Source organism: Phasianus colchicus, chromosome Z (genome assembly GCF_987193195.1).
Source record: "Phasianus colchicus chromosome Z, bPhaCol1.hap1.1, whole genome shotgun sequence".
Classification (NCBI taxonomy): domain Eukaryota; kingdom Metazoa; phylum Chordata; class Aves; order Galliformes; family Phasianidae; genus Phasianus; species Phasianus colchicus.
The window spans coordinates 4,117,291-4,129,379 of NC_143476.1; the positions used below are offsets into that span (position 1 = coordinate 4,117,291).

The following is a 12,089-nucleotide window of genomic DNA, read 5'->3' on the forward strand; positions in this document are numbered from 1 at the left end:
TGCTGGCATCTAACGGCTGTAAGGGGAAGAGAAGAGAGAAAACTTGTGAATGCATAGAAGGGATGTTAAAATCTGGAACAGACTGTTTGGATCATTCACAGCTGAGTCCAGATTGCCACACTGCCAGAACTTGGGGCCTAGGATTTTCCTGTAAGAGTGCCAACTGCTTATTTTAAATTATAAAAAGTAACACTGAAAAAAGCTTCCCTCCTTGCATTAGAATAAGGCATTGATATTTGATGTTTCTGTCTTTCCATTCCTTTAGCAGCCTGGGTGTTGATGCAGCTGCATGCATCTGCTGCCCTGCCCTTCTGTTTTGTGTAAAAGAACAGTAAAATATGCAATCAGTGTGAGATCTTTCTGAAGTATTTTACTTTATTTGCCCCTAGGCTGCAATGGCTGGGAAATGGCAGTGTCACCCAGGAGCCCACATGGCGACCTGATGTCTCATGGTTGGGGTCTATTGGAAACCACCACGATGACAAAAGAATGCCTGGGATTCCTCCGGCCCAAATGCCAAACCTTGCACTTGGCTGTGCTGAACCTCATGAGGTTCACCCAGGCCCACCTCTCAAGTCTGCTGAGCTCAAACAGATGTCATTTTTCTCGTGTCCTTCCATTCCGAGTCCATCTGTTCCCCAAAGCAAAAGAATTTGGAGGGAACCACCGACAGTTATGTGAGCGATTTCAGCGTCTATTTCTGATCATGGCAACAACTTCAGAGGTCACACTTAATTTACGGTGCCCGTTGTAATTCTGACCAAGGCTGCAGTTGCAGCTGACTTCCCAAGGCTGCAAGACGTGGTGGTGACACAGCCTTGTGCTTCTGCATTGGTGCTCATCCCACGCTTCCTTTCTCTGTCTCGCAGGTCAGCTCCTGCTGGAAGCAGATGGTATCCCAGTGTGAATGAAGGTCAGTGCAGGAGCAGCTGCTGATGGGAGGAAGGAAGTCCATGCTGAAGAGCTCTGAAGCATCTGCAGGTATGGTTCTGGAGGAGGCAGCAGTGATGTCGGAGGGCTCCCAGCAGGAAGCTGTCTCATCCAAATGCTTGCTGAGTGGTTGGAAGGGAGCTTTCTGCATGACAGCAGCACCAGTTGCTTGCTTCAAATGCTGCCAAGACAAGGATTAGCACGAGTTCCAGTATCTACAGTATCATCACGAATCACGATAGGATTACAATGTGTCCTCATACAAACGCAGCCATTTCTCCCTGAGTCCAAAGGCTGTCCGGAAAGCATCTTTGAGGTCTCTCACACCAAACCACTGCTGTCCGTGTGGGATCTGACTCATTAGGGTATAGGGGTTAGGAACCGCAGGCTGTCTTTTGAGAACGGGTTCAGTCATTTCCTTACATCTTGCACCAGCCGATACGTGCCGTCTGCCTTCCGTGCCGACAGGATTGGGGTGTTATAAGGCCACAGACAAGGTTCCAGAAGACCATCCTTAAGCACTGTCTGTGTTACAGCTTTTAGACCCACTCTCCCTTCTAAGGCTATGGGATATTGTTGCTGTTTCACAGCTCCACTCCCTCCTTGGGCAGTTCTTTGTAAGGGAAAATTGTGAGTCCACCCCGATTTCCTTCCCCTGCCCACACCTTTGGATTCATTTCTTCTCATCACAGCTGTTAACACATTCATTGACACCTGATATCTGTTTCACAGACTTGCAGCTGTAATCCTCATTTAACTGTTAAATCTCTCCCCCATAAATCGGTCCCTGCTTCAGGCACAGAGAACAATTGCCCTGCAACTATTTTATCTTTCCATTTTAGTTCTGTGGTCTCCAAGAGTGGAGCTGTCATTTCTGATCCCTCAGCCCCAGTTATGCACAACAGCCACATCCAGATACACGTCTGGTACCTCTGAACTAGCTAATGCTGTAGGATGGAATGTTTCTGCACTGGCTATCAAATGTGGGACTGGTCAGAAGCAGTACAGCACAATTTGTTTTGTAATTTGCCCTTAGAAACAGTTTGAAAAAGTAGAACGACTTTATTAGTATTAGTAAAAAAAAGTTATTTCAAACATATTTGAGAAATACAGTTGTTCAATCATGTGATCAATTCTCACTTACAGAACTGTAATAGTTACAAATTGCATGGGTATAGCATTAAGGACCAGAAAGCATGTTGTAAGGCCATTCTGTTTGGATAGGAGAAGCTCAGCAAAAGAAAAACAGACTCCAAAGAAGCCAGGGCCTCCACACAAGGCCGAACTGACTCACTCTGTGGGCAGGTTGGGATGCAACAGGCAGGCATCAGGAGACTCCCCTCTGTCCTCCTTCCAAATTTCTCTCTCTTCAGGGATGAGCAGGTGTCCAGAAATAGTGGCCAAGTGTTGATAAGCAGCTGTCAGACGTTCAATAATTAGCAGTATACCTGCTGAGCTAGCAACAATTGGTGTTTAGCCAGTCACACACACACACACAGAATGGCCCGGGTTGGAAGGGACCTCAAGGATCAGGAATCTCCAACTCCCTGCCACAGGCAGGGCCACAACCTCTGTACCACTGCACATATGCACACTGCTGGATAGAAAGAGCAGTGTGGGAAAAAAACTGTATGCTGTGGATGCAAAGGGTGAATCAGAATGGCTTAACAGCTGTCCCACAAGGAAAAGCAATCTTTTACCTGCTGTGCCATGCTCATGGCAGCAGCAATGCAGATGCCAGCAGCTGATGCCCACAAGGACAGCCAGCCTGGACTTATTTCCATTACATATCTCTGTCCTGATGTCCTTCTAGAAACTGGAACATTTCAGCATCTCAGCAGAAGAGGGCAGTAGGGGTCCAAGGTGAGGGCACACTCTGCTCTTTTTCTGGCAAAAAAAGAGAACATGAAAACCAGATGTGTTTCCTTGCCCATGGCAAACACCAGCCTTTCCATACTTACAGTCCTTCCTGACATCAGCAGCAACTGAAACAACATCCCACTCACCTTTGCCATGTCTGGCAGAGGTTCCAGCTCTTTCTATTGCATTCCTCTAGCTTTCAAGTCAAGAGCTCCTGTGACACAAGGAAAAGCAATCTTTTACTAGCATTGCCATGCTCATGGCAGCAGCAATGCAGATGCCAGCAGCTGATGCCCACAAGGAAAGCCAGCCTGGACTTATTTTCATTACATATCTTTGTCCTGATGTCCTTCTAGAAGCTGGCACATTTCACCATCTCAGCAGAAGAGGGCAGAAGGGGTCCAAGTTGCAGGCACACTCTCCTCTTTTTCTGGAACACAAAGAGAAAATGAAAACCAGATGTGTTTCCCTGCCCATGGCAAACACCAGCCTTTCCATCCTTACAGTCCTCCTGACATCAGCACTAATTGAAACAACATCCCACTCAACTTTGCCATGTCTGGCAGAGGTTGCAGCTCTTTCTATTGCATCCCTCTTGCTTTCAAGTCAAGAGCTCCTGTGTCACACAAGGAAAAGCAATCTCTTACCTGCTGTGCCATGCTCATGGCAGCAGCAATGCAGTTGCCAGCAGCTGATGCCCACAAGGACAGCCAGCCTGGACTTATTTTCATTACATATCTTTGTCCTGATGTCCTTTACAAGCTGGAACACTTCTCCATCTCAGCAGCAGAGGGCAGGAGGGGTCCAAGGTGAGGGCACACTCTCCCCTGTTTATCTGGCATTCAAAGAGAAAGAGAAAATGAAAACAAGATGTGTTTCCCAGCCCATGGCAAACACCAGCCTTTCCATCCTTAAAGTCTTCCTGACATCAGCACTAATTGAAACAACATCCCACTCACCTTTGCCATGTCTGGCAGAGGTTGCAGCTCTTTCTATTGCATCCCTCTAGCTTTCAACTCAAGAGCTCCTGTGTCACACAAGGAAAAACAATCTTTTACCAGCTGTGCCATGCTCATGGCAGCAGCAATGCAGTTGCCAGCAGCTGATGCCCACAAGGACAGCCAGCCTGGACTTATTTTCATTACATATCTTTGTCCTGATGTCCTTCTACAAGCTGGAACATTTCTCCATCTCAGCAGAAGAGGGCAGGAGGGGTCCAAGGTGAGGGCACACTCTCCACTGTTTATCTGGCACTCAAAGAGAAAGAGAAAATGAAAACAAGATGTGTTTCCCAGCCCATTGGAAACACCAGCCTTTCCATCCTTACAGTCTTCCTGACATCAGCACTAATTGAAACAACATCCCACTCACCTTTGCCATGTCTGGCAGAGGTTGCAGCTCTTTCTATTGCATCCCTCTAGCTTTCAAGTCAAGAGCTCCTGTGTCACACAAGGAAAAGCAACCTTTTACCTGCTGTGCCATGCTCATGGCAGCAGCAGTGCAGATGCCTGCAGCTGATGCCCACAGGGACAGCCAGCCTGGACTTATTTTCATTACATATCTTTGTCCTGATGTCCTTCTAGAAGCTGGAACATTTCTCCACCTCAGCAGAAGATGGCAGGATGGGTCCAAGGTGAGGGCACACTCTCCCCTGATTATCTGGCACTCAAAGAGAAAGAGAAAATGAAAACAAGATGTGTTTCCCAGCCCAGGGCAAACACCAGCCTTTCCATCCGTACAGTCTTCCTGACATCAGCACTAATTGAAAGAACATCCCACTCACCTTTGCCATGTCTGGCAGAGGTTGCAGCTCTTTCTATTGCATCCCTCCAGCTTTCAAGTCAAGAGCTCCTGTGTCACACAAAGAAAAGCAACCTTTTACCTGCTGTGCGATGCTCATGGCAGCAGCAATGCAGATGCCAGCAGCTGATGCCCACAAGGACAGCCAGCCTGGACTTATTTTCATTACATATCTTTGTCCTGATGTCCTTCTACAAGCTTGGCCATACTCCCTCTGAGCAGCAGAGGGCAGGATGGGTCCAAGGTGAGGGCACACTCTCCCCTGTTTATCTGGCACTCAAAGAGAAAGAGAAAATGAAAACCAGATGTGTTTCCCTGCCCATGGCAAACACCAGCCTTTCCATCCTTACAGTCCTTCCTGACATCAGCAGCAACTGAAACAACATCCCACTCACCTTTGCCATGTCTGTCAGAGGTTGCAGCTCTTTCTATTGCATCCCTCCAGCTTTCAAGTCAAGAGCTCCCTTGTCACACAAAGATAAGCAACCTTTTACCTGCTGTGCCATGCTCATGGCAGCAGTAATGCAGATGCCAGCAGCTGATGCCCACAAGGACAGCCAGCCTGGACTTATTTTCATTACATATCTTTGTCCTGATGTCCTTCTACAAGCTGGCACATTTCTCCCTATGAGCAGCAGAGGGCAGGAGGGGTCCAAGTTGCAGGCACACTGTCCTTTTTTTCTGGCACACAAAGGGAAGATGAAAACCAGATGTGTTTCCCAGCCCATGGCAAACACCAGCCTTTCCATCCTTACAGTCCTTCCTGACATCAGCACTAATTGAAACAACATCCCACTCACCTTTGCCATGTCTGGCAGAGGTTGCAGCTTTTTCTATTGCATCCCTCTTGCTTTCAAGTCAGGAGCTCCTGTGTCACACAAGGAAAAGCAATCTTTTACCTGCTGTGCCTCGCTCATTCCAGCAGTAATACAGATGCCAGCAGCTGATGCCCACAAGTACAGCCAGCCTGGACTTATTTTCATTACATATGTTTGTACTGATGTCCATGTAGTAGCTTGGACATTTCTCCCTATGAGCAGCAGACGGCAGGATGGGTCCAAGGTGAGGGCACACTCTCCCCAGTTTATCTGGCACTGAAAGAGAAAGAGAAAATGAAAACCAGATGTGTTTCCCTGCCCATGGCAAACACCAGACTTTCCATCCTTACAGTCCTTCCTGACATCAGCACTAATTGAAACAACATCCCACTCACCTCTGCCATGTCTGGCAGAGGTTGCAGCTCTTTCTATTGCATCCCTCTTGCTTTCAAGTCAAGAGGTCCTGTGTCACACAAGGAAAAGCAATCTTTTACCTGCTGTGCCATGCTCATGGCAGCAGCAATGCAGATGCCAGCAGCTGATGCCCACAAGGACAGCCAGCCTGGACTTATTTTCATTACATATGTTTGTACTGATGTCCATGTAGTAGCTTGGACATTTCTCCCTATGAGCAGCAGACGGCAGGATGGGTCCAAGGTGAGGGCACACTCTCCCCAGTTTATCTGGCACTGAAAGAGAAAGAGAAAATGAAAACCAGATGTGTTTCCCTGCCCATGGCAAACACCAGACTTTCCATCCTTACAGTCCTTCCTGACATCAGCACTAATTGAAACAACATCCCACTCACCTCTGCCATGTCTGGCAGAGGTTGCAGCTCTTTCTATTGCATCCCTCTTGCTTTCAAGTCAAGAGGTCCTGTGTCACACAAGGAAAAGCAATCTTTTACCTGCTGTGCCATGCTCATGGCAGCAGCAATGCAGATGCCAGCAGCTGATGCCCACAAGGACAGCCAGCCTGGACTTATTTTCATTACATATCTTTGTCCTGATGTCCTTCTAGAAGCTGGAAAATTTCTCCATCTCAGCAGAAGAGGGCAGGAGGGGTCCAAGTTGCAGGCACACACTCCTCTATTTATCTAGCACTGAAAGATTAAGACAAAATGAAAACCAGATGTGTTTCCCTGCCCATGGCAAACACCAGCCTTTCCATCCTTACAGTCCTCCTGACATCAGCACTAATTGAAACAAAATCCCACTCACCCCTGCCATGTCTGGCTGAGGTTGCAGCTCTTTCTATTGCAACACTCTAGCTTTCAAGTCAACAGAAACTGTGTCACTCAAGGAAAAGCAATCTTTTACCTGCTTTGCCATGCTCATGGCAGCAGCAATGCAGATGCCAGCAGCTGATGTCCACAAGGACAGCCAGCCTGGACTTATTTTCATTACATATCTTTGTCCTGATGTCTTTCTAGAAGCTGGAACATTTCTCCCTATGAGCAGCAGAGGGCAGGAGCGTTCCAAGGTGAGGGCACACTCTCCCCTGTTTATCTGGCTGTCAAAAAGAAAGAGAAAATGAAAACCAGATGTGTTTCCCTGCCCATGGCAAACACCAGACATTCCATCCTTACAGTCCTTCCTGACATCAGCACTAATTGAAACAACATCCCACTCATCTTTGCCATGTCTGGCAGTGTTTGCAGCTCTTTCTATTGCATTCCTCTAGCTTTCAACTCAAGAGCTCCTGTGTCACACAAGGAAAAACAATCTTTTAACTGCTGTGCCACGCTCATGCCAGCAGCAATGCAGATGCCAGCAGCTTATGCCCACAAGGACAGCCAGCCTGGACTTACTTTCATTACATATCTTTGTCCTGATGTCCTTCTAGAAGCTGGAACATTTCTCCATCTCAGCAGAAGAGGGCAGGAGGGGTGCAAGGTTAGGGCACACTCTCCTCTTTTTTGGCACACAAAAACAAAAAGAAGATGAAAACCAGATGTGTTTCCCTGCCCAGGGCAAACATTATACTTTCCATCCTTACGGTCCTTCCTGACATCAGTAGCAATGGAAACAACATCCCATTCACCTTTGCCATGACTGTCAGAGGTTGCAGCTCTTCCTATTGCGTCCCTCTTGCTTTGAAGTCAAGAGGTCCTGTGTCACACAAGGAAAAGCAATCTTTTACCTGCTGTGCAATGCTCATTGCAGCAGCAATGCAGATGCCAGCAGCTGACGCTTACATGGACAGCCAGCCTGGACTTATTTTCAATATATATCTTTGTTCTGATGTCCTTCTAGAAGCTTGGACATTTCTCCCTTTGAGCAGCAGAGGGCAGGAAAGTTCCAAGGTGAGGGCACACTCTCCCCTTTTTATATCTGGAACACGAAGAGAAAGAGAAGATGAAAACCAGATGTGTTTCCCTGCCCATGGCAAACACCAGCCTTTCCATCCTTAAGTCCTTCCTGACATCAGCAGCAATGGAAACAACATCCCACTCACCTTTGCCATGTCTGGCAGAGGTTGCAGCTCTTGCTATTGCATCCCTCTAGCTTTCAACTCAAGAGCTCCTGTGTCACACAAGGAAAAGCAATCTGTTACCTGCTGTGCCATGCTCATGCCAGCAGCAATGCAGATGCCAGCAGCTGATGCCCACAAGGACAGCCAGCCTGGACTTATTTTCATTACATATCTTTGTCCTGATGTCCTTTACAAGCTGGAACACTTCTCCATCTCAGCAGCAGAGGGCAGGAGAGATCCAAGCTGACGGCACACTCTCCCCTCGTATCTAGCACTGAATGATTAAGACAAAATGAAAACCAGATGTGTTTCCCTGCCCATGGCAAACACCAGCCTTTCCATCCTTACAGTCCTCCTGACATCAGCAGCAATGGAAACAACATCCCACTCACCTTTGCCATGTCTGGCAGAGGTTGCAGCACTTTCTATTACATCCCTCTAGCTGTCAAGTCAAGAGCTCCTGTGTCACACAAGGAAAAGCAATCTGTTACCTGCTGTGCCATGCTCATGCCAGCAGCAATGCAGATGCCAGCAGCTGATGCCCACAAGGACAGCCAGCCTGGACTTATTTTCATTACATATCTTTGTCCTGATGTCCTTCTAGAAGCTGGAACATTTCCCCACCTCAGCAGAAGAGGGCAGGAGGGATCCAAGGTGAGGGCACACTCTCCTCTTTTTCTGGCACTCAAAGAGAAAATGAAAACCAGATGTGTTTCCCTGCCCATGGCAAACACCAGCCTTTCCATCCTTACAGTCCTTCCTGCCATCAGCACTATTTGAAAGAACATCCCACTCACCTTTGCCTAATCTGGCAGGGAGGTGATTCTCTTTCTTATATACCCGTCTAGCTTTGAATTCACCAGTGCTTGTGTCTCACAAGGAAATGCAACATTCCTGCTGTTCTGCCATTCCCATAGCAACAACTATGCAGATGTCAGCAGCTGATGCCCACAAGGACAGCCAACCTGGACTTATTTTCATTACATAACTTTGTCCTGATGTCCTTCTAGAAGGTTGAACACTTCTCCATCTCTGCTGCAATGGTCAAAAAGGGTGCAAGTTTAGGGCACACTCTCCTCATGGCCTCTTGCACTCAAAGACAAAGGGAACATGAAAACCAGAAGTGTTTCTTTGCCCATGGCAGACACTAGCCTTTCCATCCTGACAGTCCTTCCTACAATTACCTGGAATTGAAACAACATCCCCCACATCTCTTTTTTGAACTTAATCATGCATGAATAATAATAATGAGAATTTTTCTGTAAATCTTATTTCTGCATGGAAACGATCAGATAACCGGAGCTTTTTTCTCTAAAACAATCCTGCAAATTTGCATTGCTTATCTATGTGCGCAAAATGTTTTTGCCATTCATCTCAAATATCAATTCATCTGGCAAAATAATATAGAAAAAGTATTTACAGACATTTTTGGACATAGATTACTTCTTCTCAAGTGGGAATTAATCCCTAAGCTGCAATCATGAAATGCTTTTATCACTTTCTCTGATTTAGCCAGTGTTACTAAAAGGGAAATAAGACACAGGCTTTTGATAGCAGCTGCCAATTTAGGAATGATAATAAGTTTTATTATTCTTGGCTAAGATCAAAGCCCCCCACTTCACGATTATCTCCAGCTCCTCAAGTATAATTAACAGTTTTGGATAGCCACATTATTATATAGCAATATTGTCTTCCTGCAAGGAATTTCATTGTTTTGACACGTGCCACAGGTTGTTAATAGATTGCCTGATTACCATTTATTTTTTTTATTGGCTTATGATGACCACAGAAAATTATACAGCAGCACCATAAAAACTTTAAATCCTATCCCATGTATCTGCATTCATACGAAAATAATATTGGAAAGCACTGGTGAAACTAAGATTACAAATAAAGCAGAGGACAATTTCAGTGAAAGCCTACAGGTTTCTCAGCTCTGCTTATTTCAAACCCCTGAAGACATCCACGGGTTTCCTGCTGTGGGACACAGGCACTCACCTGCAGCTCAGCACTGCCTGCTCATGCCTGCGCACACCTTCAGCCTGGAACCAAGGAAATCCTCAGCAAAGACATCAGTACACTTTTGTTATGATGACTTTCATAAAGAAGCATCAAATATTTCTTCATGAGAAATACTGCAAGTCCCTTTGACACTAACCCTTATTTTAAATGTTTAGATTTGTGCTTCATTCAGGCGTGCTGTCACTCCCAAAAAGATTTTTATTCTTTTGCTTTTCATTCTGAGGAACACAGTGATTTCTGCCTTGTTTACTGACTGTAGGCACAGCAATTCTCCTGCACCTTCAGGGAAACAGCAAATCCATCTCTTTCACACCCTACTTCTATCAAGCTCATTCACCTTACAAGGTATTTATTGCAAGCAGCTCTTCCAAAAATGGAGACTAACAGAACCTGCAACCCAGGACACCTCAGTAAGCCAGTACTTTTCATCTCCTGAAGGTGTAGGTAGACACAGAGCTGGAACATCTTTTCCACAGCTGTGTGATGCTATCTCATCTATGTTCCTTTACTGTTGACTCAGTTTCACTTCTTATCTAACCTGGTTGCATCCCAGGATTTCTGGTGCCAAAAATAAACTGACAGCTTTCATCACTAGTTAAAAGGAAACTGCAATAGGAAAAGCAATTTTTCTGATTTCTCTGTTGATCAAAGATGCTTCCTGCAAGCCTGATGCGGTAGAAACAATATCAGCTTTAGAATGACAGTCATTAGAGCAGAATCCTTTCACTGATGAAATCCCACAGTCCTGATTCATACAACACTGACACTGGAGGACACAGTAGTTTAGATGAGAGCGCATTAAAAATGACTAAGTTAAGGTCTCAGAAATAGCAAAGAGTGACAAGTATGAAAAAAAGAAGTTGCAGAAACTGCTTCAGTTTGGCACTCTGGCATAAAGTATGACAACACACAACCTGCCTGTGCAGTTCCAGAAGCAGAAGAAAGCCGTCAACCAAGACTTGTTCTCATCTGCTCTGAAAGTCCACTGGGACAAGGCCACTTTTCTCTGACGTGCTTCCAGAAGTATCACTTCTGAGCACTGTGCCAGGGAGTTACAAGATACTGTTTGTGTGTACAGAGGAGAAAAAGACGTCTGTCTGGAAACAGACTTGGTGAAGGAGAAGCAGCATTTTGCAGAGTACTTCAGAAAGAACTGAGCACTGCCCCAAGAGCTTCAGAGCGGCAGGCTGTCACAGTGTGCCAACCAGCTCAGCTGTGAGTTGGCACTGAAGCTGCACCACAGGGAGAACAAAGCCCCCTGTGCACCCTTGGAGAGCCAAGGGTTGGAGATTCATGAACCTTGAGCTCCTTTCCAACCCGGGCCATGCTGTGATTCTGGGATTCTCACCTTTGCCTCATCTGGCAGAGGGAGGCAGCTCTTTCTCTTGTCTCCCTATGGCTGTCAGGTCACCAGGGCCAGTGTCACACAGGGAACTGCAAACACTGTGTGTGCTGTGCCCTGCCCATGGCAGCACAGAGGCAGCTGCCAGCAGCTGATGCCCACAAGGACAGCCAGCCTGGACTTCCTTTGATTCCTTCCCTTTGGATCAGCGTCCTTCAGGAAGGCGGAACATCTCTCCAGCTGAGCAGCAGAGGACAGCAGGGCTTCGTTGTCTGGGCATGTTCTCTTCTGGCCCTCTGGCCCTCACAGACACAGGAGGAGGACACAGAGGCTGCTGTAACACAGCCAGCCCTGCCTCTCAGGTCAGCTCTCAGGCCATCCTCTCTCCCCTCAGCAGCAGCTCACTGTTCTGCACTCCTCTGGCCTGGGCTGGCAGAGGTGTGCAGCAGTTCTGCTGATCTCCCAGTGCTGGCCATGTCTGCAGTGCCTGTGTGAAAGACACAGGAAGCTGCCAGCATTGCACTGCTCTGCTGTGCCCCTGCCATCACCGAGTTTGCTGTCAGCAGCTGCTGCTACACGTCCATTCAGGCACAGGCCTTTCCTTCCTGGCCCTCTTTCCCCCCCTCTCTCCTCTGCTCTCTCTCGTGCTCCCCTTTGGCCTGGGCTGGCTGAGCAGTGCAGGCCTTGTTGTTGCTCCCTGGGCCAACTACGTCACGGTTCCCCGTGACTCTGCCAGCTGCTCTGACACAGCGACTGCGTCCTCAGTGTGGATTCCAGAATGCGACAGACGTCCAGAGAAGACTTCCAGGGCTGATTGGAACATGCTGCCATCAAGAACTGCC

The 12,089-nt window shown here is 47.1% G+C and overlaps 2 long non-coding RNA genes across 3 annotated transcripts; both read right to left on the reverse strand.

The window, feature by feature from the left end:
• Positions 1 to 5,575: 5,575 nt before the first annotated feature.
• Positions 5,576 to 6,507, reverse strand: LOC149912263 (uncharacterized). Its single transcript, XR_016462305.1, has 4 exons — positions 6,217 to 6,507; positions 5,990 to 6,097; positions 5,804 to 5,871; positions 5,576 to 5,684 (listed from the first exon to the last, which is right to left on the reverse strand). It is a non-coding gene; the product is annotated as an uncharacterized LOC149912263 (long non-coding RNA).
• Positions 6,508 to 7,224: 717 nt separating this feature from the next.
• On the reverse strand, positions 7,225 to 8,059 carry LOC149912264 (uncharacterized). Of its 2 annotated transcripts, XR_016462248.1 has the most exons (4): positions 7,866 to 8,059; positions 7,606 to 7,741; positions 7,452 to 7,519; positions 7,225 to 7,321 (listed from the first exon to the last, which is right to left on the reverse strand). It is a non-coding gene; the product is annotated as an uncharacterized LOC149912264 (long non-coding RNA). The 2 variants fall into 2 exon arrangements; XR_016462247.1 differs by having other exon boundaries at positions 7,452 to 7,741.
• Positions 8,060 to 12,089: the final 4,030 nt, after the last annotated feature.